Source organism: Eriocheir sinensis, chromosome 36 (assembly GCF_024679095.1).
Source record: "Eriocheir sinensis breed Jianghai 21 chromosome 36, ASM2467909v1, whole genome shotgun sequence".
In the NCBI taxonomy this organism is placed as follows: domain Eukaryota; kingdom Metazoa; phylum Arthropoda; class Malacostraca; order Decapoda; family Varunidae; genus Eriocheir; species Eriocheir sinensis.
Genome location: NC_066544.1, coordinates 10315352 through 10343277, shown reverse-complemented (window position 1 = coordinate 10343277; position 27926 = coordinate 10315352). Strand labels below are relative to the sequence as shown.

General features: G+C 41.0%; 1 protein-coding gene across 1 annotated transcript in view; it reads left to right on the top strand.

Annotated features, from left to right (window-relative positions):
• The first annotated feature begins 3562 nt into the window (after window positions 1-3562).
• Window positions 3563-27926, top strand: part of LOC127007761 (capping protein inhibiting regulator of actin dynamics-like) — a 96680-nt gene continuing 72316 nt past the window's right edge. The window contains exon 1 of the mRNA XM_050879045.1: window positions 3563-3688. The gene's annotated coding sequence lies outside the window, so the exon portion shown is untranslated. The remainder of the gene's footprint in view (window positions 3689-27926) is intronic.

Genomic DNA, 27926 nt, shown 5'->3' with positions numbered 1-27926 from the left:
AGAGAGAGAGAGAGAGAGAGAGAGAGCACTGTCCTTTTTTACTTTTGCGAGTGTATTGGAAATTTTACCGTTTCATGTTCCTCTCTCTCTCTCTCTCTCTCTCTCTCTCTCCTCTTTTTCTTCACTTTTATCCTTTTTTCCTCTCCTCATCTTGCTCATCCTCATTTTCTTTTTTTTTTTCTCATTAATCTTGCAAAATTATTTCCTTATCTTCACATTTTCTTTTCCTCTTTGCTCTACTTACACTTAATATCCTTGTTAGTAATAGTAATAGTAGTAGTAGTAGTAGTAGTAGTAGTAGTAGTAGTAGTAGTAGTAGTAGTGTAGTAGTTGTAGTAGTAGCAATAGTAGTAGTAATAGTAGTAGTAGTAGTAGTAGTAGTAGTAGTTGTAGTAGTAGTAATAGTAGTAGTAGTGTAGTTATAGTAGTAGGCAATAGTAGTAATAGTAGTAGTAGTAGTAGTAGTAGTAGCAGTAGTAGTAGTTGTAGTGGTAGTAGTAGTAGTAGTAGTGGTAGTAGTAGTAGTAGCAGTAGCAGTAGTGGTAGTAGTAGTAGTAGTAGTAGTAGTAGTAGACAATTCGTAGACAGTTTTAAAAGGATAGTTGGTGATTCATACCTATTGCATTCTCCCACTCCTCCTCCTCCTCCCACGCTCAGCTGATTTGAACGTAACGAACACTGTTGCTTTAGTCTGTCTGTACCTGTTTGTTATTTCTCTCTCTCTCTCTCTCTCTCTCTCTCTCTCTAAGCATCAATAGGTATATACATCGGTTATATTATCATTATTATTCTTATGTCAGTGTACGTATGTGTGTGTGTGTGTGTGTGTGTGTGTGTGTGTGTGTGTCATAAGAACTATATACATCAACAACAAACAAACAAACAAAACAAACGACTTTTCTTTCACGCCCCTGTCCCTCCTCCTCCACCTCCTCCTCCTCCTCCTCCTCCTCCTCCTCTTCTTTACCCCCCTTCGGCGTTCTCCTGAGGGTGTCTCGTCTCGGAGTGGCACAGGAGAAGGAAGAGGAAGAGGAGGAGGTGGAAGAGGGGGGGGGGGGGATTAAGTGATTTTGTGGGTTATGAATGATGAGATGTGGAGGAAGGGGAGGAGGTAGGGGGAGAAAGGAAGGTGGGGAGGAGTTGGGGCATGGAGGTTGGGGGAAGGAAGGAAAGTGGGGAGGAAGGAATGGAGGGAGGAGGAAGAAGGAGGGAAGGAAAGTGGGGAGTAGGAAGGGGAAGGAAGGAAGGAAGGAAGGAAGGGTGGGGTAGGTAGGAAGAAGGAAGCTAGGTAGGAAGAAGGGAGGGAGAGAAAGTGGGATAGGGAGGAGGAAAGGTGGGGAGAAAAAGGATTAATAGGTCGGTCTGTTTGTGATGGGGAGATGAATGGGGGTGATGTATGAAATGGTGAATGGCAGTGGGGGTGACAGAAGTGTAATGGGGAGGTGATGGAAGGGATTTGGGGGTGAAGGGGAGGGGATGAAGAGGGGTGGGGAGACAAGATAGGGGAGAAAACTACGAAGGGGTGAATAGTGAAGGGAGGGGTGATGGGGAAGGGAAGGGGAGACAAAAAATGGGGAGAAAGCTACTGAGATGAAGGGGGAAGAGAGAGAAAGGAAGGGGAAGGGAGGAAAAGCGTAGGGGGTGAAGGGGAGAAGGGAAGGGATGATGGAGGGGAAGGAGAGACTAGAAATGGGGAGAAAGCTACTAAGGTGAAGGGGGAAGGGAGAAAAAGGAAGGGGAAGGGAGAAAAAGCATAGGGGGTGAAGTGGGAATGGAAAGGGGATAATGGAGGGGAGGGGAAGGGGAGACAAAAAATGGGGAGAAAGCTAGTAAGGGATGAAGTGGAGGGGGATAAAAGGGAAGGGGAGTGAAGAGGGAATAGGAGAGAAAAGGGAAGGGGATAAATAAGGAAAGGGGAGAGAAAGCGAAGGGGAAAGAAGAGGGAATGAAAGAGAGAAAAAGGAAGGGGTGAGGGGAGGAATGAAAGGGAAGGGATGGAAGAGAAGGGGATATGGGGGAGGGGATAAAGTTGGAAGGGGAGAGAGGAGAAAGAAAGGGAAGAGAAGGGGAGATATAAATAATGAGTGTAGAAATATAGTAAACAGAGAGAAATGGAGAGGTGAAACTACGAATGGGGGAGGGAGAAAAGGGAGAGAAGGGGAGGAAAGGGAGGAAGGGAGAGAAGTATATACGTGTCAATTTTATGGGGTGGTGGTGAGGGAGAGAAGGAAGAACAAAGAGAGGAGGGAGAAAGAAGGAAGAGGAGGAGGAGGAGGAGGAGGGAGAGAAGAAAGAGAAGATGAAAGGGAGAGATATGAGGGAGAAATGAAAAGGATGAGTAGAAAATGAGAGAGAGAGAGAGAGAGAGAGAGAGAGAGAGAGAGAGAGAGAGAGAGAGAGAGAGGAAGTGGAACCAAAGGCAGAGGGAGGAGCAACGGGAGCCAGAGAGAGAGAGAGAGAGAGAGAGAGAGAGAGATGAATAATAATAATAAGCAAACGACATAGTGAAGATTTCCTGAGTTAACGGACAAACTTAATAAACATGAACTCTCTCTCTCTCTCTCTTTGCACTCATGACCAAGAAGATAAGAAAATAGATTAATAAACAAACAAACTAGATATATTATGTAGATTCCGTAATAATCAGAGAGAGAGAGAGAGAGAGAGAGAGAGAGAAGGGAGACAGATAGGAAGTAAACAAAGGAAAATAAGAGAAATAAGAACCTAACTAAATGGCATCTCTTTCTTTCTTTCCCTTCTCTCTCTCTCTCTCTCTCTCATAACCAGCACCTAAGAGATAACAAACATAACCCAATGAAACCGTAGAAAAAGAACGCTAAACACCCTTTTAAAACAAACAGTATCACTAAAGAAGAGAGATAGTGTTATTCAGTGCGAGGAACCTGTTGAGCGAAAAAGGAGCCATCATGAGGGTTGGTAACGCTCTCTCTCCCTCCCTCTCCCTCCCGCCTCACCTCCCTTCCTCTAATCTTCGTTCTCCTTGCTCATGAATTTAAATATATCACCATTTTTAAGCTATTTTCTACCTCTCTTTGTGTTTAATATGTGAGATAATAAAGAAATATAACCATAGAGAAGAAAAATTAGGTTAAACACACATAAATAGACTCATAATAGCGTTGAATCGATAAACTAAATAATAAGAAACGGATTTAAAGTCACAGAAAATCTATTTCTTATCTAGCATCGCATAACCCGCGCCAGGAGGAGGTTCGGATCCACCAATCAGCGCCCTCTTTACAACCACCACCCACACACCAACCAATCACGAGGCTTCTTACACGACCCCATTAGCCTCAGCCAGCCAATCAGAGGCGAGGAAGGAGCCCATGTGCCCCGCCAGCAACGTTGTCAGATTGTCGTACTCAGCCTCTTATATATCCCGATTTCCGACCCATAAAATGTCTCCTGGGCCCTAATAACGAGATTCACTTATTGTTACTGTTAAAATCGTTAATTACTGATGGGTTTTGGAAATAGTTAAGGCTCATAAAGCGGAAAATACGATGTTGTTAGGACGGTGATCTGGCAACGTTTTCCCGCGAGGCTTGTTTTGGTTTTTGGCGCCAATATATACGAGGGACCTCCGCCATTAGGGTCATATTACTGTGTGTGCTCGGCTATTCAACGCTTTCCTCCGCGTCTCCTGCCCCGTAACACTTCCAACGTAAGTGAGAATTCATGATAAGTGTTGCAAGTGTGATATATAAGTAAGTGATGAGCAATAGGGGGGATAATAATGGATTTTGTGTAGTTAGTTTGGGAATAATTTGAATATTTACTTTGTTTTCTTGTGTTTCTTGCTTCCCATCATCTTTAGAGTAAGTGATAATGATGGTAGAGAGGTGGAGGATGAGTGGTAGAGGGAAAATAGCGAGGGAGAAAAGGTGGTGATGGTGATAACGATAGATTTTGTGAAGCCATTTTGTTAAGTATTTGAATATTTACATAGTTTTTCCTTTTTTCTTGTGTTTCTTGCTTCCCATCACCTTCAAAGTAATAATGATAGTGGAGAGGTGGAGGGAAGATGGAAAGACGGAAAAACAGCGAAGGAGAAAGAAAATGGTAATGATAGTTGATGGTTTGTGGTGGGGATAATTGTTTGAATTTCTCTGTTGATTTGCTTTGTTTCATGATGTTTCTGGCCCTTCATCATCACCTACGTAAAGTGATAATACTAGTGGAGAAGTGGAGGAAAGATGGAAGATGTCTCGTGATGTTCCTTGTTCCAAATCTGCTGTGAAAGAAGTGAAATAGTGGAATGATGAAAGAAAGATGGAAGTGTGGAATGAAAGTAGGAATCTGTTAATATTTCCACTGCTTTCCTTTGTTTTGTGATGTTCCGTTACCTTTCCGTGCCTTTCCTTGTTCATTCTCCGTTCCATCTACCCTAAAGTAAATGATAAAGGAGGTGGAGGGATGGAGGAAAGGTGGAAGAGGGTAGAAAACGGTGAGGGAGAAGGAAAGGAAGCAACTGGTGGTGGTGAGGGAGGGAAGGGAAGGAAAGGGAGGGAGAGGAAGGTCGTAAATAAATGGTGGTAGATATAATTTGATCTCGCATTCTAACGTTTTATTGCTTACGTACGTATGTGTTATAATACGCCTGTCAGTGGATTTATACGTCGTTGCTGTGTTTGTCTTGGTTCTTATGTCGTTTTAAGAGGCTGTGATTTATATGAAGAAGAGGAAAGGAAGGGAGAGGAGGAGGGTTGTAATAAAAAGTGGTTATCGCATTCTTAAGTTCTATTACGTGTGTGTTATAATGCGGCTGTTAGTGGATTTATACGTCGATGTTAGTCTTGCCTCCTTTGTTAGTTTGTGATTTCAGAGGTAGGGAGGGAAGGAAAGAAAGGAGGGAGAGGGGGATGGTAATAATTGTTAGCTGTTAATTGATATGTTGCGTGTGTTATAATCCGTCTGTCTGGATTTATAAGTCGTGGTTGTTTATTTTGAGGAGTTATGAGAGGAAGAAAGGAAAGGGGAGATCGGATGGGAGGGAGGAAGGGAAGGAGAAGGTGGGTAGGTAGAATAGGTCGCTAAATAGCTTGTTGCTGCTCGGGAACAAGGAAGAGGAAGCGATTTAGGTGTTCGGCCTTTGTTAGGTGGAGACTCATCATGCGAGGTAGTGAGAGGGAAGGAGGGACAAACTAGATGTAAGGATGGGGATAATCGAAGCAAGTCTGTCTCATTAGTCTCCATATTAAGAGATTGAAGTTACATATATGGGTATGGGTGAAGGAGAGAACGAGGCAAGATGCGAGTAACTTATAAGCTAGGCGGATAACACGAGAACAAGGAAATGGGAAGTGATGTATATTATGGGTGAAGACAAGTGGACAAGCGAACAACTAGCTAGCCTGTCACAAGAGTTAATGGTACGTATATAAAGGGATGGGTGGGAGGGAGAAAGCGGTAGTCAAGTTTATCTAGGCTTGCTCTTTGCTGCTGGGAACAAGAAGGGAAGGATTTTATGGTAGTAAGATTGTTCAATAGGTTCATACTTGTCAGTCCTCTAACTAGTGCTAAGCGAGTAGGGAAGGGTTTAGTATTAGTTCCTACCTGGATTTCTTACCTGGATGACCTTTCCTTATGAGCCATGCTAGAGTAAACCATCAGGCAAAGAACCGAAAGGTCTCACCAACCAGTGCACCAGCCTATCCAAGCTCATCAAACAACAGAACATAATCAATAAGACATAGGCTGGAAAGTTCATTGGGAGTTAATTTCATATAGTCAGGGATAATAGTTACCCGAAGCAGTTTGCGTTGAAAAAGTAGTTATGTGTGATTGGTGGAACTAGTAATTAATTTTGTGTAAAGTGGACGAAGTGAAGATAGTGACTTTGCTGCAATTTGTCATTCTGGTTATTGATTTTAACGATTATTTTGAATGTATTGGCCGATGTGGTTATGCGGGCTGGGTGACATAAGAAGCTCCGAACTTATTTATGATGGGTGTGGGTGATGCTTTTTCTCTTCCTTTATCTCTTTCTTTTTAAGTGGCTGGATTTTTTAAGGTTGTCATTAATGTTTTGAAGTATAATTGTAGGGTTTCGTTTTACCGGTCAGGTCATCTCTGCAAGGAAAAAATGCATAAATTAAGATTGATATGTTTTGCAAGTATGGATGGAGCTTTTTTATTTATATTCAGGGACAGTTTATTAAGTTTTGAAGTATTAGTTTCTTCTTTTCTAATCGGTCATAAATTAAGATTGATAGTTGTGCAAGTTTTTTTTTCTTGTTACTGAAGTTAGTCAATGTTTTGGAGTACCATTATTGAGGGTGAACGGCTTCTTTTTATCCGTCAGGTCATCTCTGCTGGTAAATGCATAAATTAATCCTCTTCATCCCCCCCCCCCCTCCCCCCTCCCTCACACACCTGTTTCCGAGGTTCCTTTGTCTCCAGGGCCGTGTCACATTTGCTTCCTGCCTCACTCATTGTTCCTGCCTGTTCCTCTAAGTCTTCCTTCAGTGACGCTTCCTGGGATGTATATATATATATATATTTTTTTTATCGTTGTGTGTATACTTGCTTCCTCCGCGAGTGTTATAGTACGTGGAAAAGCTGTGTGCGTGTGTGTAATAATAATAATAATGATAAACGGTTTATTGTATGAAGAACCAGGCAGCCCTAGAGCTGAAAATACGCATCAGTGGAAGATTTAATGAAATGAATGAAACAAATGAACAAAATATGATTGATAATAATATGAAGATAGAAATGTGTGTGTGTGTGTGTGTGTGTGTAAGAACGTTTGGGTTATTACATGGCTTATATTTTAGTTTTATTAGAGAGAGAGAGAGAGAGAGAGCGACAGCGCCAGAGAGAGAGCGAGAGAGAGAGAGAGCGAGAGACCCAGTTACCGGCCCTTAGGGACACCGCGACCGCTAGCTTTGCTATCCCCCTTCACCTCACCCCCCCTTGACTCTCTCTCTCTCTCTCTCACTACGCAGATGTCCCGTCACCACACTAGTTTTCTGTTTCTGTTCCTAGTAATCCCTCCTCATTTTGTCTGAATACTCTCTCTCTCTCTCTCTCTCTCTCTCTCTCTCTCGGTTAGTCCTATCCATCTCGATCACCCTTCCCTGTTTACCCGTCTCTCTCTCTCTCTCTCTCTCTCTCTCCATTCGTATCTACCTTTCCGTTCTTCCTTATTTCCTTCTGTTTACCTTTCCACCTTCCTTCCCTGCTTCCTTTCCCTCTTCCTTACTTCCCTTCCCTCCTTTTCTTTCCTACACCCTTTATCTAAATCTCTTCCCTTCTTCCTTTATTCTCTTCCCTACTTCACTTCTTTCTTCATTTCCTTCTTCCCTACCTTCTCCTTCCTTCCTTATTCTTCATTTTCCTTCCTTTATTTTCCTCCCTACTTCTATTTTTTTCCTTCATTCCCCTTTCCAACGTTCATTCCAACTTCATACGTTTCTTCTCCCACTTCCCTTCCACCCTGTCCTTTCCTTTCTCTCTTGGTTCCTCCGTTCACTTCATTCCTCCCATTGTATGCTTCCAATCTTCTTTACTGTGATTTCTTTCGTTTCTCCTTCCTTTCCGCTTTTCTTCCGGGTTCATGATTCTTCCTCTTTATCATTCTTCCCTCGTGTGACCTTTATTTCGTTCACGTTATTCCCCCATTCGTTATTTTCTTTTTTTGTTATTCTTATTTGTTGCTATTTATTATTTTTCGTTTATTTCTTCTTGTTACTCCTATTATTTGCTTTCTTTTCTCTTCCCATTATTATCCGTATCATCTTATTCTTCCTATTCCCCTTTTTTATAATTTCCTCGTTACTCCTTTATCCATATCTTCCTCAGTTCCTCCTATTCACTGTTTATATTTTTTGTTATTTTATCTATGTTTTAGTCTATGCTTCCTATGTTTTCCTGTTTTGCTTTCATATTGTTTGTTCTTCCTGTTTCGCTTTACTGTTATGCTTTGTTTCATCTCCCTTTGTTTACTTAGCCCAAAACTCGTACCCTCCCACATCTCTCTCTCTCTCTCTCTCTCTCTCTCTCTCTCTCTCTGTGTTGACCTCCCATCTCCTATATATAGCCTGATGTGTAACTACCTTTGTGTGTGTGTGTGTGTGTGTGTGTGTGTCCTCCAGCAGGCATCACATACGTACACAGTCTTTGTATGTAGATGGGGGTGAAGGGGGGTGAGGTTAGGGGGAGTAAAGGGGGTCGGGATATGTTTAGGGAGGGGACTGGGGAATGGGGTATAAAGTGATGGGGATGATATGGAGAGGTGGAAGAGAGATCGATGGGTAATGGAAGGGAATGGAGGTGGAGGGTGGATGAGGTGGAACAGTTGCCAGGGAGATGAGGTGGAATACGATGGAATATGGAATACGAGGTGGAACAACGGTAAGGGAGATGGAATAAGGTGGAAGATAATGGGGACAATATGGAGAGATGGAAGAGATTGTGGATGGGTAGTGGAAGGGAGTGAGAGAAAAAAAAATACGAAGGGAAGAGGAAAATAATACTAAATGGAGGAAATAAAGTAAACTGAATGGAGGGAAGAATCATGAACCCGGAAGAAAAGTGGAGCAAAGGAATGAAGAAAGGAAAGAAAGAAACGAAAGAAATCACACTAAGAAGATTGGAAGCATACAGTGGAAGGAACGAACATAGGAAGCAAGGAAGAGAGAATGGGAGGAATGGGGAGGGGATGTAGAGGTGATTGGGAAAAGAAGGGGAAGATGGGAACTAGTAGAAGGGGAAAATGGGGAGATAAGAGCAATGGGGAGGGAAATGTAGGGGTGATGGGAATGAAAGATAGGGGTGCAGGGGTGACAAACAATAGAAAGGGATGTAGGGGGAGATTAAATAAGGGTGATGGGGAGGGTATCAGGGTGCATGCATGGGAGGGAGGAAGCAGCTGTTTGGGGTGATGAGGGTAACGGTAAGGGGTGACGAATGAGCTGTAGGTAAAGGGGGAGAGGGAAGGGTGGGGGGTGGGGGGGGGAGGATTAAGGGGAGGGAGGGGAAGGTAAGGGGGTTAAGCTATTGTCCTGTCCTTCATGTTCAGGCTTGTGTTTGTGTGGACCAGAGAGAGAGAGAGAGAGAGAGAGAGAGAGAGAGAGAGAGAGAGAGAGAGAGAGAGAGAGAGAGAGAAAAGGCAGAACGGAATAGATGGGAAAGTGAATAAATGGAAAGAAGGGAAGAAAATAGTGTAGATGTGAAAGGAAGAAGGGATAAACGAGAGAGAGAGAGAGAGAGAGAGAGAGAGAGAGAGAGAGAGAGAGAGAGAGAGAGAGAGAGAGAGAGAGAGAGAGAGAGAGAGCGCGTAGGTAGGCGTAGGTGTATTGGGTGTTGCCGATGTCCTACTTACGTACCTATACCTTTCTTTCACTTTTAACCCACCTACCTGTCTACTTACCTGTACTTACCTAACCAATCTACTTACTCTTACCTGTATGATTCTTTACTTATCGATTTTTTTCTGTTCACGGCTTGCTTATTCCTTGCTTGTTTTAGTTTGCTCTTGTTTTGATTAAGGTTGAGCAGAGTTGATCGATGAATTAAAAGATAAAGAAAACGCAGACCGAAGGAATGAATAGATGGATTGGCAGAGTAAAAAGAAGAATGATATAATGGATTGGCAGATTAAAAAGAATGATATAATTGGTTGTCACATTAATTGATTTTCTTCGTCGCTTATTTTAGTTTGCTCTTTTGATTTAGGTTAAACATATTTGATCGATGAATGAATAGATAAAGAAAACAAAGATCGAAGGAATGAATAGATGAGTGAAGAGAAGAATGATATGATGCATTGGCACATTAATTGATTTTCTTCGTCGCTTATTTTAGTTTGCTCTTGTTTTGATTAAGGTTGAGCATAGTTGATTGATGAATGAATAAAGAAAACGAAGAACGAAGGAATGATAAGAATGATATAAAGGATTGGCACATTGATTTTCTTCGTTGCTTGTTATAGTTTGCTCTTGTTTTGATTAAGGTTGAGCATAGTTGATTGATGAATGGATAAAGAAAACGAAGAACGAAGGAATGATAAGAATGATATAAAGGATTGGCACATTGATTTTCTTCGTTGCTTGTCATAGTTTGGTCTTGTTTTGATTAAGGTTGAGCATAGTTGATTGATGAATGAATAAAGAAAACGAAGAACGAAGGAATGATAAGAATGATATAAAGGATTGACACATTGATTGATTTTATTCGTTGCTTGTTATAGTTTGCTCTTGTTTTGATTAAGGTTGAGCAGAGTTGATTGATGAATGAATAAAGAAAACGAAGAACGAAGGAATGATAAGAATGATGTGATGGATTGGCACATTGATTTTCTTCGTTGCTTGTTATAGTTTGCTCTTGTTTTGATTAAGGCTGAGCAGAGTTGATTGATGAATGGATAAAGAAAACGAAGAACGAAGGAATGATAAGAATGATATGATGGATTGGCACATTGATTTTCTTCGTTGCTTATATTAGTTTTTTTTTAAGTCCGAATCCTCACATCAGCAATATCCAATATGCCGAAAATGAGATCAGTCGGGTTGTAATGAGTGTTTCCTTAGGTTCACGGTACAGGAGGGCCACAGTACCACCAGGGTCATAAAACTACCCCTGAAAATGCCCCAAAGCTTCTACGAAAGCCTTGTCAAATGCGTGTGCTTTTGGGGGCGAAATGTTAGCATATGACCATACAACTCCATTCACTAGTCAAGCTCAGGTGTGTTTCGCCGCACAGGTAAAGACAGGTTAATGAATACTCAAGGTGACCTGCTTGCATGCACACCTCGTATCCAGAGAGAGAGAGAGAGAGAGAGAGAGAGAGAGAGAGAGAGAGAGAGAGAGAGAGAGAGAATAACAGCTCCCTAAAGCCTAGAGGGAGAAGCAAGTTGAGGGAGGGAATGGAAGGAGGTGGAAGAGAAAAGAATGGAGAAGTGGGGATGGAGGGAGGGAGGGATTTAAATAATGAAATGGAGGGCGTGGCGAGAAAGAACAAAGAAAAAGATGGAGAAAGTAGGTGGAGAGAAAAAGAGGGAGAGGAGAGAAAGGGTCAGAAGAGGGAGGAGAAGAAGGGAGGGAAAACTTATAAGAAGAGAAAGATGAGCGTGGAACGAGAGGGGAAAAAAAGGGAGGGTTGGAGATAAAAGATGGAGGAGAAAGTGGGTGGAAGGGGGAAAGAAAGGAGAGAAGAGGGGAAGGAAAAAGAAAGGAGGGAAGGAAAAAAAGGCAGTCACTTTTTTCCTCCTCCTGTGATATTATGTTTCCTCCTCCTCCTCTTCCTTTTCCTCCTCCTCCTCTTCCATGGTGGTGAGGGAAAGCTGGTGGTGATGGTGTTGGTCTCTCCTACCCTGGGGACATCCGTGTGTGTGTGTGTGTGTGTGTGTGTGTGTGTGTGTCGAGGAGGGAGGGAGGGAGAGATGAAAGGGAGGGAAAGAGAAATGGACGAGAGGGAAGGAGGCCATGGTGTGAGAGAGAGAGAGAGAGAGAGAGAGAGAGAGAGAGAGAGAGAGAGAGAGAGAGAGAGAGAGAGAGAGATGGGTGGAACTGAATATTTTGGGAGAAGAGGAGGAAAAGGAGGGAAGGAAGAAGGGAATGAGAGACCCCCGTGTTGCTGCCTGGTAAACAGCTGACTGACACACACACACACACACACACACACGGTTTGTCAACAAGTCACGCGCGGCTGACTTTCTTACCCCGGGCGGCGCAAATATGGTGGTCTTAGTGCGTGTTTAAAAGTTGGGATTATTATTATTATTATTATTATTATTATTATTATTATTATTATTATTATTGCGTCATTTGTATTATTTTGGTCATGGGTTGAGTTTTCCTTTTTGTTTTTCTCATACGTATTTTCCATCTTATTTTTTTTTTTTCTTCATTATTAAGTGCGTCATTATTTACATTTTCTTGGTGGTTGGCTCGAATTTCTTGCCTTTTTTCCACTTTCACCAATTTCCCTTTTTTTTATTATTTATTTATTTATTTTTTTTTTTTTACTCTTATGAAGTGCGTCTTTAGATTTTCTTGGTGACAGGCTCCGATATCTTCCTTTATTTCCAGTTTCCCATTGTCTATTTCTATTATTATTATTATTATTATTATTATTATTATTATTATGAACTGGGTCTTATGCTTGATATGCTCTAATTTCTTAGTTATTTCCCTGTCTTCCTATTTCCCATCTTTTATTCTCCTGTTATCATAAAACTCGTCTTTACATAATTATTTCTTGGTGATAGGCTCAAGATCCTTCCTTCCCTGGCTCCTCGTTAATAGTTTCCCATCTTTATTCACATTTTACTCCTCCTTTCTCTATCTTCCCATTTCCCATAGGAGTGGAGGGGGTGGAGCGAAAGAACAAAAAAAAGATGGAGAAAGTAGGTGGAGAGGAAAAGAGAGAGAGGAGAGAAGGGGTTAGAAGAGGGAGGAGGAGAAGGGAGGGAAAACTTAAAGAAGAGAAAGATGAGCGTGGAACGAGAGGGGAAAAAAGGGAGGGTTGGAGGTAAAAGATGGAGAAAGTAGGTGGAAGGGGGAAAGAAAGGAGAGAGGAGGGGAAGGAAAAATAAGAGGGAGGAAAAATAGGCAGTCGATTCTTTCCTCCTCCTGTGATATTATGTTTCCTCCTCCTCTCTAAGCACCAAAGTAAAGAAGATGAAGAGTGCAAGTTACATAAGTAGTCAGGTGTAAGTGCGTTCCCTCCAGGTGACATTAGGTATAGTCAGGTGTGTGCAGGTGTGCTCCCAGTCGATCACGTGTTGATTAAAGGTAACATACACGTGCGTCAGTTTGGGCGAGATAGCGAAGAGTTGCCTCCAGTCAGGTGAGCTGCATGACACCTGATATTGACAGGTAAGGTGTGGGGGGAGGGATGGGGGGGTGACCTGCTTGAGGGGGGGAGGCAGGGGACGGTAGTGGTGGTGGTGGTTGGTTAGGTCACGTTGAAGGAAGAAGACGAGAGAGAAGGAAGGAGGAGGAGGGAAGGAAACGAGAGAGAAGGAAGAAGGAGGAGGAAGAAGAATAGAGGGTAGGAGGAGGAGGAGGAGGAGGAAGAAGAATATAATGGAGGAGGAGGAGGAAGGGAATAGAAGGTAGGAGGAGGAGGAGGAGGAAGAAGAATAGAATGTAGGAGGAGGAGGAAGGGAATAGAAGGAAGGAGAATTGAAGGTAGAAAAGTGGAAGCGAAGGAGGAGGAAGAAGAAATGAAGGTAGGAAAGTGGAAGCGAAGGAGGAGGAAGAAGAAATGAAGGTAGGAAAGTGGAAGCGAAAGAAGAGGAGGAGGAAGATACTGAAGACGAGGTAAATAAAAAAAAAAGTGAGGTAGGAGAGAGGAGAAAGATTAGGAAAGAAAGAAGCTGGGAAGAGGAAGAGGAGGGATAACGGATGAAGACATAAAAGACGAGGAGATAAGTAAAAAGGTGTGAGGTAAGAGAAAAAAAAAGATGGTAGGAGGAAGAGGAATAATGAAGGAAGGAAGAAGATGTGAAGAAATTGATAAGGGAAAAGGAGAAAGATTAGAAAGGGAGGAAACTGGCAAGGGAGAATAACGATGGAAATAAGGTAAAGGAGGATAAGAAAATGAGAAGGAAAAACAAATGGGAGTGAAAAAAAGTAGTGGGAGGGAGAGGAATGATAAAGGAAGGAAGAAGAGGGGAAGAAGAGGTGAAGAAATTGATAAGAGAAAAGGAGAAAGATTAGAAAGGGAGGAAACTGGCAAGGGAGAATAACGATGGAAAGAAGGTAAAGGAGGATAAGACAGACGAGAAGGAAAAACAGATGAAGGGGTGAAAATAGTACTAGGGAGAGAAAGTAGATAAATATAAATAGGGAAGAAGCTGGAAGGAGGGTTAAGGAAGGATGGAAGAGGTGGAAGATTGAAGAAAAGGACCCTAGGATTAAGCTTGCAACCCACCCTCAAACATTTCTACAAGCAAACACATCAACAGAACCGTCACCAAATCACTTGGCACTTAACATTACACTTCTAAACCTTCCCAGTTGTCTATTATGACCCTCACCGAACATCTCAGCAATAGGATCAAGCTTGCAACCCACCCCCAAAACATTTCTACAAGTATAAACATCAATAAGACTATCAGCAAATCACTCCGCACTAAGAAAATGAAAAAAAAAAATAATGGGAATAGCGAATATTAAGAATAACGAAAGACTTAAATGAGAAGAAAGGTTAAAATTATGGAAGGAAAGGAGGGAACAAGGGAAAGAAGAGCAACTAGGAAGAAAGGAAGATAAATAAGGAGGTGGAAACACAGAGAGAGAGAGAGAGAGAGAGAGAGAGAGAGAGAGAGAGAGAGAGAGAGAGAGAGCGGAAGAGAAGAGAGAGGGGAGGAGGGAGGAAATATTAAATGATGGAGGAGAAGGAGGAGGAGGAGTGAATGAAGAGATGGAGAGAAAAAAAAAAAGTAAATGGAGGAGGAGCAGGAGTGAGTGAAGGTAAAAAAAAAGGTGAAAGGAGGAGGAAGAGGAGGAAGAAAAGGGAAAGTGGAAGAAGAAGAGTAGTGATATTAGAACGAGGAATGATGATGATGATGGTTGTGGTGGTGATAGGTACTGAATATGGTGGTGATGGTGTTACTGGTGGAAGGAATAAAAAAAAAAATAGTTGCTGGTGATGACATGTGGAGATGATGGTGGTATGTTGAGACTGGTGGAGGTGGAGCAGGTGGTGATGGTGTTATAGGTGGAAGAGGTAAAAAATAATTGGTGGTGTTTACGTGTTTTGGTGGAGGTGATGGTGGTGTGTGGTGTTGATATTGGTGGTGGTGGTGGAGCAGGTGGCAATGATGGCGATATAGGTGGAAGAGGTAAAAAAATAATTGGTGGTGTTTTGGTGGAGGTGATGGTGTGTGGTGTTGATATTGGTGGTGGTGGTGGTGGTGGAGCAGGTGGTGATGATGGCGATATAGGTGGAAGAGGTAAAAAATAATTGGTGGTGGTTCACGTGTTTTGGTGGAGGTGATGGTGGTATGTGGTGTTGATATTGGTGGAGGTGGAGCAGGTGGTGATGATGATGGTGTTAAAGGTGGAAGAGGTAATAAAAAAATAATAATTGGTGGTGGTTGTGTTTCGGTGGAGGTGGTGGTGGTGGTGGAGGTGGTGGTGGTGGAGCATTAGGGGTGAATAACCTGAGTCACCGGCCCAAACGACCCTCCACTTCCCCTCCACTTCCCCTCCCCTTCCTCTTCCTCCTCTCTTCCCCTCTCCCTTCCTCCTCTCTTCCCCGCTCCCTTCCTCCTCTCTTCCCCGCTCCCTCCCTCCTCTCTTCCCCGCTCCCTCCCTCCTCTCTTCCCCTCTCCCTTCCTCCTCCCTCCTCTTCTCCTCTCCCTTCCTCCTCTTCTCCTCTCCCTTCCTCCTCTCTCCTCTTCCCCTCTCCTTTCCTCCTCCCTCACCTCCTTTCTTTCATTCTGCCACCTCTTTTTCCCTCCTCCCCATACCTCTACTTTCCCTTCCCCTCTCCTCTTTTTCATCCCTCCACTTCCTCTCCCTCCCCATCCCTCCATTCTCTCTCTCCCTCTTCCCCTCCACGCCACCACTTTCCTGCCTCCCCTCTCTCCTCCCCCCCCCTTTCTTTCCCTCAGGCACTCTGTATCCAGGCACTGACACACACACACACACACACACACACACACACACACGCACGGGGGAAGCTACTACGCATTGAGCTATTACTGTTTTTGTTGTTGCTATTACTTCTACTACTACTACTACTACTACCACCACTACTATTTCTGCTTCTTTCACCATCACCACTTCAACTATTATTACTACTATTACTACTGCTAAATAAAGTCTCGGTATTATAAGTGAAAAGAGTTTAAACTTTATCTTTTGTTTCAAGGCTTATCTTCTGTTTCCCTTCCCTCGTTTACTTTTACATTTTACCTCCGTCAGACTTTGTTCCTGCCTGCCTGCCTGCTTGCCTACCTACCTTCCTGCTTTGCCTTGCTTTGCCTGCTCTTAACTTTGCCCATCGTTTCGCTTTCATTTACTTTTCCAAACTTTTTTTTTTTTTACTTTAGAAAATCTCTCTCTCTCTCTCTCTCTCTCTCTCTCTCTCTCTCTCTCTCTCTCGCTTCACTTTTGGCTTTTTTTTTTCCCAAGTTCTTAATTGCTCGACTTTTCTCCCTCGTTTTTATTATTTTTTTCCTTTTTATTTCGTAGATTGTTTCAGTTTTGTTTTTCTTTTTCTTTTGTTATTTTTACTGTTGTTGCCTTCTATGACTTTTTTGTTTTATTTTATTTTCATTTGTTTATTTTTCTTGTAGTTTAGTTTTAATATTTTTTTTCAGCTTTTGTCGTTAATATTTCTTTAGTTTTAGTTTTATTTATCATATTTTCCACGACTGTTCGCACATCTGTAAAATTTTCCCCGCTCATCGGTTTCCTTTATTCCTTTCCGTTCTCGTTCATCTCGTTCATTAAATAATTACGTTGTTTTCTGGTCTACGCGATTATTCAGTTTTCCTCTCTGTAAAATTCCCGTTATCCATTTTCCATTCATAATTCATTTTTTCGGTGCTGCTTTTTTCTGCCTATTAATTTACTACATTTTTTTACTTGTTCATTTCTCGTCATATTTCGAACTTTATTCCTGCCTTCCGCATTTCCATTCAGATTCTTACCTTCGTTTTTCTAATTAATTTCCTACATTTTTTTTACTTGTTCATTTCTCGTCTTATTTCGAACTATATTCCTACCTTCCGCATTTCCATTTAGATTCTTACCTTCGTTTTTCTATTCTGTTTTTTACCTTTATTATTCCTTTTCGAATTCCTACCTTTCTTATTGCTAACTATATTTGAATTTCTACTTTATTATTCCCTTGTTTCCCATTTTTGAATTAGCATATATCACATTCATATAACATTTTCTCTATCACCGCTTTCTATTTAAATTCTACTTATCGTAATTTTTAGATCAACGAATATCAAAATTACGATCAACGAATATCACATCTCATTGAAATTCCTACTTTTGTATTCTTCATATGGCCAGGAATATCACATCTCATTGAAATTCCTACTATTGTATTCTTCATATGGCCAGGAATATCACATCTCATGCATTTAAATCACTACTTACCGTACTCTTTAGATCCACGACTATTATCTCATTTCATGTAGAATATCTTAGTTTCCCATTTGTTTAAGCCCCCATTTCCCCCTTATGGCTTTGCGTCTGTCCAATTCACAACTTATTTTCCCTTTTACTGCCTTCTATCTGTATTCATATCTTCGTATTCTTTATATTCTCGACCATCCCTTCTTATAAACTGTAGAATACCTTATTTTCCCATTTGCTTTAGCCCCCGTTTACTCCTTATGGCTTAGTGTCTGTCCAATTCACAACTTATTTTCCCTTTTACTGCCTTCTATCTGTATTCATATCTTCGTATTCTTTATATTCTCGACCATCCCTTCTTATAAACTGTAGAATACCTTAGTTTCCCATTTGCTTAAGCCCCCGTTTCCCCTTATGGCTCAGTGTGTCCAATTCACAACTTATTTTCCCTTTTACTGCTTTCTAACTATATTCATATCTTCGTATTCTTTATATTCTCGACCATCCCTTCATATAAACTGTAGATTACCATAGTTTCCCATTTGCTTAAGCCCCCGTTTACTCCTTATGGCTTAGTGTCTGTCCAATTCACAACTTATTTTCCCTTTTACTGCTTTCTATCTGTATTCATATCTTCGTGTTCTTTATATTCTCGACCATCCCTTCTTATAAACTGTAGAATACCTTAGTTTCCCCCTTTGTTTTAAGCCCCGTTTCCCTCTTGGACTGTGTATATGTTCCATTCATTATGCTTTCTTTCCATTAATGCTTCCCACCTTTATTAAATTCTACCTTGTTGTTTATCTTTGACTATCGCATCTTATTTCCCTTACAATAGCTTAGTTTCCCCTTCTCCGTAATGCCTCTGGTAATGCATCGTCCCCCGTTTTCCTCGTTAATTCACCACAGAAACAAACCACGACGCATATTAAGTCTGTCTGGGCATGCCCCCCCCCATCCCCCCCCTCTCTCTCTCTCTCTCTCCATTCCATTACCTCCTTTTAATGACTTACGGAGGAGTGTGGAGGAAAGTGGAAGAGGGATGGTAAGGGAAGACGGGGAAATTCGTTGAAGGAAGGAAGGGAGTGGGGTAGGAATGGAAGGGGAAGAGGAAGGGGAGAGAGGGACATGGGTGTGGTGAGGGGAAGAAGGGGATGGGGAGGGAAGGGGAAGAAAAGATGAAGAGGGATGTGGTTTCGGTGAGTGGAAGGGGAGAGGTTGGGGGTGGAGAATGGGGAGGGGAGAAGTGGGGAGAGGCGTTAGTGGAAGAAGGGGAGGGGAAGAGGGGGAGGGATATGGGTGTGGTGAGGGGAAGGGAAGGGGAGGAAGAGAGTAAAGAGTGCAAGTAAATTTGCATATCATCGAAATTGAGTCAAGCTGTGTGTGTGTGTGTGTGTGTGTGTGTGTGTGTGTGTGTGTGTGTGTGTGTGTGTGTGTGTGTGTAGAGGCCATTAGTAAAGGTGACCTCCTCTTACTCTGTACACAATGGGAAACGTGGGACTTGTTTCTTTATTATCTCTCTCTCTCTCTCTCTCTCTCTCTCTCTCTCAGGTGACCTCAGGTAATGTATATACGTGTGCAGTGTTACTTAGATCAGCGAGCAGTATTGATCATCCTCCTTGCCTTCCTTCTTCCCTCTTTCCTTCCTTCCTTCTTTCCTTTTTCGTCTCCTTCAGCTTGTGTACTTGTTTCTCTGCCTCTGTGTCCTCTTCTATTCCCATTTTCTTCTTTCTTTGGTTTTCTTATTTGCCTTTTTTTTTTTTATTTATTTTTTTCGTCAGTTTGTGTGCCTCCTGTTTCTCCGCCGCTGTGTTCTTGCATTCCTAGTTTCTTCTGTCTTTTTTGTGTTTTTCTTGCTTATTTTCCTTTCTTCCTTTCTTCCTTTTCTTGGTTTTATGTCTTCCTTTTCTTTTTCTTTCTCCTTTTCTTTCTATTCTTTTTGTCTTCCCTTTCTTTTTGATTTCATGTTCTTGTCTTCCTTTTTTTCTTGCATTCGCTTTCCTATTTTCCTCCTTTTCTTGTCTTTCTTTTTTCCTTTTCCTCTTGATATCCTTTCTTGGTTTCTTCTTATTCTTATGTCTTATTTCTTCTTTCCCCTTGCTTCCTTTTTCTCTGCCTTGTTTTCCTTCTCACCATCCTTCCTTTCTTCCTTCCTTCCTTCTTTCCATCCTTCCTCCCTCTTTCCCTTCCTTCCTTAAACGTTAAACACTGCCGGGTCTTTGTCCTTGAAAACCACGTAAAGAATCGCTTAGGGTGGCTTTGGGGGGGCGTTGGGGGACTGCGGATGGTTGAAGGAAGGCAGGGAGAGGAAGGGAAAGGGAATGGGGAAGGTGTGGGAAGGGGAACGGAGAGGAAGGGAAAGGTGATGGGAAAAGGGAGAGGAGATTGGTGAAGGTGGTGGTGTGAGGGAGGGAGGGAGGAAGGGGAAGATGAGGGGGAAAGGGAGAGAGAGAGAGAGAGAATGGGGAAGGCTGTGGTAGTTTTGTTAAGGGAGGAGAGGAAGGGGAAGGTGAGGGGGAAAGGGAGACGAGGGAGAGAGAATAGAAGTGGGAAGAGAAGGGAAGAAAGTAAGGTTGTTAGTGGAGTTGGGAAATTTGGGACCGAGGTGGTTGTGGGTAAGGTAAGGAAGGTTATGGATCTATCTATACTTTCTTAGTTATTTATCTATCTTACCTCGAGGGCAATGCAATGGAGATGAGCACTGAGGCCACGCGCAGCTATAGCGTGTGCCCCTTACTTTTATCTTCGTTTTTTCTTCTTATTATTTTACCTCATTTTATCCATACCATATTTTATCTTATATCCATCTTTTTATATTAATTAATTCATGCTTGCTTATCTATTTTATCATATTTAACGTTTCTATTGTTTCCTCATTTTTGTCTTATTTTATCTATACCTTATTGTACCTTTATTATCTATCTAAAAACAGAATGATGAAACTTATTTTTTTTTTAGTGCACTGCTCAGAAATGATGTCGAATGTTTATTCATTTCCTCATGTAAGCTTATTAACATGCACCGTCCAGTCAAGTTAATTAATTACGTCAAGTGGATGGATGGACAGGTAACTTTACTCGCTGATTGATTTGGGTAATGGTTATTGAAGGGGTGAAGAATGAGGGGGCAGATGAGACAATGGACCAGGTGACATGAGGAGGGGGTCAGGAAGAGGGAGCAGAAGATGAGGTGAAATGAGGGAGGAAAAGGTGACATGAGGGAGAACAGAGGATATGAGGGGGGCAGTAGGTGAGTAATGAAGTCTGGAATGGGTGAGGAATGATAAAGGGAATGGGTGAGGAATGAGTGTAAGGGAAAAAAGGTGTTATGGAAAAAGGGGAGTGAAGTAAAACGTGAATGACTAAGGAAAAAAAAAGGATTGTGGGAGGAATGAGCATGGTAAAAAAAAAAACAATGGGAAGGTAAAAAGGGAATGTGTGAGGGATGAGTAAGGTAAAGGGAATGTGTGAGGGATGAGTAAGGTAAAGGGAATGTGTGAGGGATGAGTAAGGTAAAGGGAATGTGTGAGGGATGAGTAAGGTAAAGGGAATGAGTGAGGGATGAGTAAGGTAAAGGGAATGAGTGAGGGATGAGTAAGGTAAAGGGAATGAGTGAGGGATGAGTAAGGTAAAGGGAATGTGTGAGGGATGAGTAAGGTAAAGGGAATGAGTGAGGGATGAGTAAGGTAAAGGGAATGTGTGAGGGATGAGTAAGGTAAAGGGAATGTGTGAGGGATGAGTAAGGTAAATAGGGAATGTGTGAAGCAGGAGAGGGGGAGAGTTACCCACCGCGTCGAAGAAAAAAAGTCCTCCCACACTAATTATATTTATTCATTAATTTTCCCGGCCGGCTTATTTACTACCAGACTAATCTAATATATTTTCCCTCCCCGCACTGACTGACTGACTGACTTACTAACGCTGACCGACTGACTAACTGACATACTGACCGACTAAACGACTTCCATGCTGACTGATTTGAGTAACTTGCCGATTGACTGACTAACAATGACTCGATATCGTAATGACTAACTGAAGGACTGACCGACTGACTTGTTTACTGACTGACTTACATAGTGACTGATTGATTGCATGACTGACTGACGACTGACTGACTGAATGCCTGACTTACTGACTGAGTGAATGAATAGATGATTGACTGACTGACTTCTCGCTGGTCTGTCTGCATGTCTCCCTTCCACTCGTGACTACTGACTTACTGATTGACTACTGACTTACTGATTGACTACTGACTTACTGATTGACTACTGACTTACTGATTGACTACTGACTTACTGATTGACTACTGACTTACTGATTGACTACTGACTTACTGATTGACTACTGACTTACTGATTGACGACTGACTTACTGATTGACTGACTGACTTACTGATTGACTGACTGACTTACTGATTGACTGACTGACTTACTGATTGACTGACTGACTTACTGATTGACTGACTGACTTACTGATTGACTGACTGACTTACTGATTGACTGACTGACTTACTGATTGACTGACTGACTTACTGATTGACTGACTGACTTACTGATTGACTGACTGACTTACTGATTGACTGACTGACTTACTGATTGACTGACTGACTGACTGACTGACTTACTGATTGACTGACTGACTTACTGATTGACTGACTGACTTACTGATTGACTGACTGACTTACTGATTGACTGACTGACTTACTGATTGACTGACTGACTGATTGACTGACTGACTTACTGATTGACTGACTGACTTACTGATTGACTGACTGACTTACTGATTGACTGACTGACTTACTGATTGACTGACTGACTTACTGACTGAGATTAACTACTGACTGATGAACTTTGATTGACTGACTGACTGCTCGCTGGTGTCTGCATGTCTACCCCTCACTCGTGACTTATTCATTCAGAGTTGTTTTATTACTCCACTGACTAAAGTGTTTATTCAGCGTTGTATATTCAGCTTATCAAACTACCGTGAGCTCTTAACTTTTCGCTTTTTGGGGGGAACTGCGACAGAGCGTGATTTTGTTTATTTATCCAGTATATATTTTTTCATTTCCCCTTGCTGAAAAAAAAAAATTATTGCATCGTGTTTCAAGTTTACGGTTTCAACGGGTAACTTGCATATTTAACTTGGTACATATAAATTGAGAGGATATAACATAAAAAACAGGATGGGAGGAAAGATGTAAGGAGTGAAAGAAAATTAGGAAGAGGAGGAGAAAGAAGAAGAAGAGGAGGAGGAGGAGGAGGAAGAGGAAAGCAGACTCCTTTACTTAGCTGGGTATGATCAGGTAAATGGATTCTCGCTCGCCTAGCCTACTCCAACTCTTTCTAATTTCACTCCTTCAATGGCTAACTCGTTTATTTGACGCGGTACATACATTAAGCTTATTGGCCTTGCCCTGACCGATCCCACCGTTTGTCCTTCAGTTTATTTATTTTCCTGGGAGCTAACCTTATTTACTTCTCTTAATATTACTCTTTTCCTGATTGACTAACTTTACTAGACTCCTGATTAACTAACTTTACCAGAATCTTTCGTGATTAACTAACTTTTCCAGACTTTCTTGATTGACTAACTTTACCAGACTTGGTAATTTTACCAGACTCTTGGTAATTTTACCAGACTTGGTAATTTTACCAGACTTGGTAATTTTACCAGACTTGGTAATTTTACCAGACTTGGTAATTTTACCAGACTTGGTAATTTTACCAGACTTGGTAATTTTACCAGACTTGGTAATTTTACCAGACTCTTGGTAATTTTACCAGACTCTTGGTAATTTTACCAGACTCTTGGTAATTTTACCAGACTCTTGGTAATTTTACCAGACTCTTGGTAATTTTACCAGACTCTTGGTAATTTTACCAGACTCTTGGTAATTTTGCCAGACTCTTGGTAATTTTGCCAGACTCTTGGTAATTTTGCCAGACTCTTGGTAATTTTGCCAGACTCTTGGTAATTTTGCCAGACTCTTGGTAATTTTGCCAGACTCTTGGTAATTTTGCCAGACTCTTGGTAATTTTGCCAGACTCTTGGTAATTTTGCCAGGCTCTTGGTAATTTTGCCAGGCTCTTGGTAATTTTGCCAGGCTCTTGGTAATTTTGCCAGGCTCTTGGTAATTTTGCCAGGCTCTTGGTAATTTTGCCAGGCTCTCTTGATTAACTTTACTAGACTACACGTATTGTTCTAACCTTTTCCAGCGCGTTTATATACATTAGCCTACTCTATTTTTTTCCTTCTGTCTTACTTGCTAACTGGATTTACTTGTTACATTCACTTTCATGTCTATTTTTTTTTTTTTAATGGGTACCTAACAAATTTCTTGGTATAATTATGCAAGCTCATTGGACTCAGCTTGTTTCACTATAGTATCATTCATTTTCGTGCTGGCTGACTTAATTTAGGTGATGTATTTAGCTTTATGGACTGTGATGTTTTGGTGTGTTTCAGTTATATATTTAGCTTATTGGTTTCACCCTGACCTATTGTAGTGGTTTGGTTCAGTTTCTCATTCATATCCGTGCTTGGTAACGTAATTTAGGTGATGTATTTAGCTATTTGGACACGGCTGTTCCATCGCTTTCCAGTTTTATATATTTAGCTTACTGGTTTCGGCTTGACCTGATCTTGAGTTTTAGTTCAGTTTCTCATTCATATCCGTGCTTGGTAGCGTAATTTAGGGGATTCATTTAGCTTTTTTGGACAAAGCTGTTCCATCGCTTTCCAGTTTTATATATTTAGCTTACTGGTTTCGCCTTGACCTGATCTAGAGTTTTAGTTCAGTATCTCATCCATTTTCGTGCTAGGTAACGTAATTTAGGTGATTCATTTAGCTTTTTTGGACACTTAGCTGTTCCATCGCTTTCCAGTTTTATGTATTTAGCTTGATGGTTTCACTCTGACCTTTTCTAGTGTGTTTTAGTTCAGTATCTCATTTATGTTCGTGTTGGTCCACTTCATTTAGCTCATTAAACTCATTACAATATAATTTACTAATCTATTTAACTCTTTCCCTTGCTAATTTTAAGCTTATCTCGGTCTTGTATCCTTTATTTTCGTGTTTCACTTCATTTAGCTCATAGGACTCATTCTAATCTATTCCTGTGTGTTTTCTGTTGCACTCCTTCCTTGTCTAATTGGAGTAAGCTTATCTCATTTCTGTATCCTTTATTTTCGTGTTGGTCCACTTAATTTAGCTTACTGGACTAATTCTAATCTATTCCAATGTGTTTTGTATTTCACTCCTTCCTTGTCTAATTGGAGTAAGCTTATCTCATTTCTGTATCCTTTATTTTCGTGTTGGTCCACTTAATTTAGCTTACTGGACTCATTCTAATCTATTCCAATGTGTTTTGTATTTCACTCCTTCCTTGTCTAATTGGAGTAAGCTTATCTCATTTCTGTATCCTTTATTTTCGTGTTGGTCCACTTAATTTACCTCATTAAACTCATTATAATCTGTCCCAGTGTGTTTTCTATTTCACTCCCATACTAATTGGACTAAGCTTATCTCCTTTCCGTATCATTTATTTTCGTGCTAATTAAATTCGTGTGATATGTTTAGCTCACTAGACTCCCTTATTTGACTTATTTCACCTCGTTTGTGTCACTCCTTTCCTCTTACTCATTTAACTTGGTATGTTTTTAGTCCTGTATCTCATTTATTTCATTTGACTTATTTTACTAATTTCTGGGCTTTTTTTTTTTTCCACCATTCGCGATGCGGTTAATTATAATTTCATGACATATTTTTTTTTAAGTTTCGTGCTGTGAAAAGTAGAATAAAAGGCAGTATACAGTTTACATTTACAGTTTATATACATTTGACTTTATTTATCCTGTGAAAAAAAGCGCCATACAGTTTCATGACATTAATATAGTTTTCTTTCTCGTTTCATGCGGTTAGTAAGTTATGTGTGTGTGTGTGTGTGTGTGTGTGTGTGTGTGTGTGTGTGTGTGTGTGTGTGTGTGTGTTACTGTGGCTGTGGTGGTGGTGGTGGTGGTGGGGGGGGGGGGGTATCGCAAATATTGACAGCTGGGGTGATGTGTGTAGTGGTGGTGGTGAGGGAGTGGAATTGGCAGGGTGTACGTGGGAGGGGGTGATGGAAGAGGAGGAGAAAGAAGGAGGGGGAAGGAAGGGAAAGGAGGTTAGTCAAGAGCGGGGAGGAGAGGAAGGGGTATTATTGTATGGAAGTGGGAGAGATAGGAAGGGAGGAAGGACAGGGAAGGAAAAGAAAGAGAAGGGGAGAGAGGAAGGGAGGAAGGAAAAGAAAGAGAAGGGGAAGGAAGGAAAGGGAAGGAAAAGAAAGAGAAGGGGAGAGAGGAAGGGAGGAAGGAAAAGAAAGAGAAAGGGAAGGAAATGAAAGAGAACCGAGGGGAGATTTTATTTTTATTATTTTACACCAAAGGACACGACTCAAGGGCAACAAAGAGTACACACACACACAAAAAGCCAGCTACTCGCCGCTTCCATAATAGATAACAGTAAAGAGTAGCCAGAATAGAGGATAGGAAAGATATGCTAGAGAAAACGAAGAATATGAAAAAAAGAAACCAAAGGAAATAATTGAAAAGGACGCGTTAGAAAAAGAAAGTAGAGAAAACAAAGGAAGACTGCGCGGGAATGAATAAAGGAAGAGAAGAGGAGGAGGAGGAGGCTGGAAGAGGGAGGAAGGAGAAAAAGAAAGACAAAGAAGAAAGATTGAGAAGTTGAACTGAGGAGGAGGAGGAGGAGGAGGAGGAAGTGCAATTAATAACGGAAATGGAGAAAGGAAGTAAGAGGATGGAGAGGAGATGGAGGAGAGAGAGAGAGAGAGAGAGAGAGATGACTAATAGAAAACTACTGAAGAAAGGAACAAGGGAAGGGAGATAAAACAAGGAAAGAAAAAGATACTGATAAAAACAAGAAACGGACCCCCCTCCCCAAAAAAAAAAATCTAGTATGAAAAAAGAAAGGAGAAAATGAGAAAAAAATAGAAATGGAGGAAGAGGTAGATAAAAAAAATAATAACGGGTAGGAGGAGGAATGATAGATTTAGAAAGGAAGGAAGGAAAAGGAGGAGGAGAAGAGGAAAGTAAAGTAAAATAAGATCGACATAAAACAAAGAAATGAGATAGACAAACTAATAAGGAAAGACAAAAAAAAAAAAGGGAAACAGATAGGAATGGAATGAAAGTGAATTGATAAGATAGAAAAGATTTAAGAAGTGAATGAAAAGGAGGAAGAAGAGGAAGGAGAGAGGAGGGAGCGTATAAGAGGAAAGATGTAATAAAATTATGAAAAGAAGGAAGGAGGAGGAGGAGGAGGAGGAGAGCAGACAGTGGACTCGTATAGCATAAAAATAATGACCAGAGGTAAAGAAATGAAGGAAATAATGAAGGGAGGAATAATTCAGTGATTCGGATAAAGATAGGGAAGGAAATTGTGTGTTTGGGGGAAGGAAAGAAAATGGAAAAAGGAAGGTAAAGGAAACAAAATAATAGTGAACAATAACTGAAGAAAGAAGACAAGAGGGAAATTAGATAAGGAGGGACAGGGAAACTGCAAAGAAGAAAAGTGGAAAGTAAAGAGGAATGGAAAATGGAATGAAGACAAATGGATAGAAAATTAAGGGGAAGAGAAATTAAGAAAGAAAAGGAGGGAGAAAATGAAGATAGAAAGAGAAAATGAAGGGGAAGAGAAATTAAGAGAAGGAAGTAGATAACGAAGAGGTAGAAAGAGAAGGAGAAATAAAATGAAAGGGGAAGATAAATGAAAAAAAAGGAGGAGGAAAATTAAGGGGATAGAGAAATGAAAAAAGAAGGAAGAAAATGAAAGGGGAAGAGAAATAAAAGAGAAGGATGATGAAGGTGGTTTTAAATAAAGAAGAAGAGAAGGGAAACTAGACTGCAGGTGTGGTCAGAGAGAGAGAGAGAGAGAGAGAGAGAGAGAGAGAGAGAGAGAGAGAGAGAGACCGCATGCGGGCAGGCAGACGCTATTGATCAGGGGTCAGTCCTAGCAACTCACCTGGGCTTACCTGTGTGTGTGTGTGTGTGTGTGTGTGTGTGTGTGTGTGTGTGTGTGTGTGTGTGTGTGTGTGTGTGTGTGTGTGTGTCATGTACCCGTTTGCCTCCTCCAGAAATATAATGTTTGAATTCTTGATATTAATTTATTTGTTTATTTATTCAAAGTTTGGTATGTTCTTTTCTATGTCAAGTTTAGTTTAGTCTGTGATGGAAATGGGGGATAGTTTATTGATTAGGAAATGTGTAGTGGGGAGGTATTTCTTGTAAGTGTTTGATTAATATATTGATTAGGTGATGATTCTTTGTAGTTTTCATGTTTTCCTTTCTTCCTTCTTTCTTGTTTCTTCTTTTCTTCCTATCTCGATTAGGTGATGATTCTTAGTTTTCTGCTTGTTTTCCTTTCTTTCTCTTTCTTGTTTCTTCTTTTCTTCCCATATCGATTAGGTGATGATTGTTTTTGTTTCCTTTTTTCTTTGTCTTTTTCTTTTCTTCCCATATCGATTAGGTGATGATTCTTAGTTTTCTTTGTTCCTTTTTCCCTTTTCTTTTTCTCCATTTGTAATTTTTCTTCATTCTTATTTCTGTTTTCTTTTCTCTATTACCGTCTATTTCTTTGTCCTGTTCTGGTATCTCCTTTTTCTTCCTTTGTCTTTTTTGTTCTTTATTCCTATTTCTTTGTCGTTCTTTCCTGTCATCTTCTATTTCTTTGTCTCGTTCTTAATTATCCTCGTCATTCTTCTTCCTCCTTTCTTTTTATATCCTTGTCATTAGCTTCTGTTTCTCCTTTGTCTTCTTTATCACCCTCATTACTCTCTTTGTCTTATT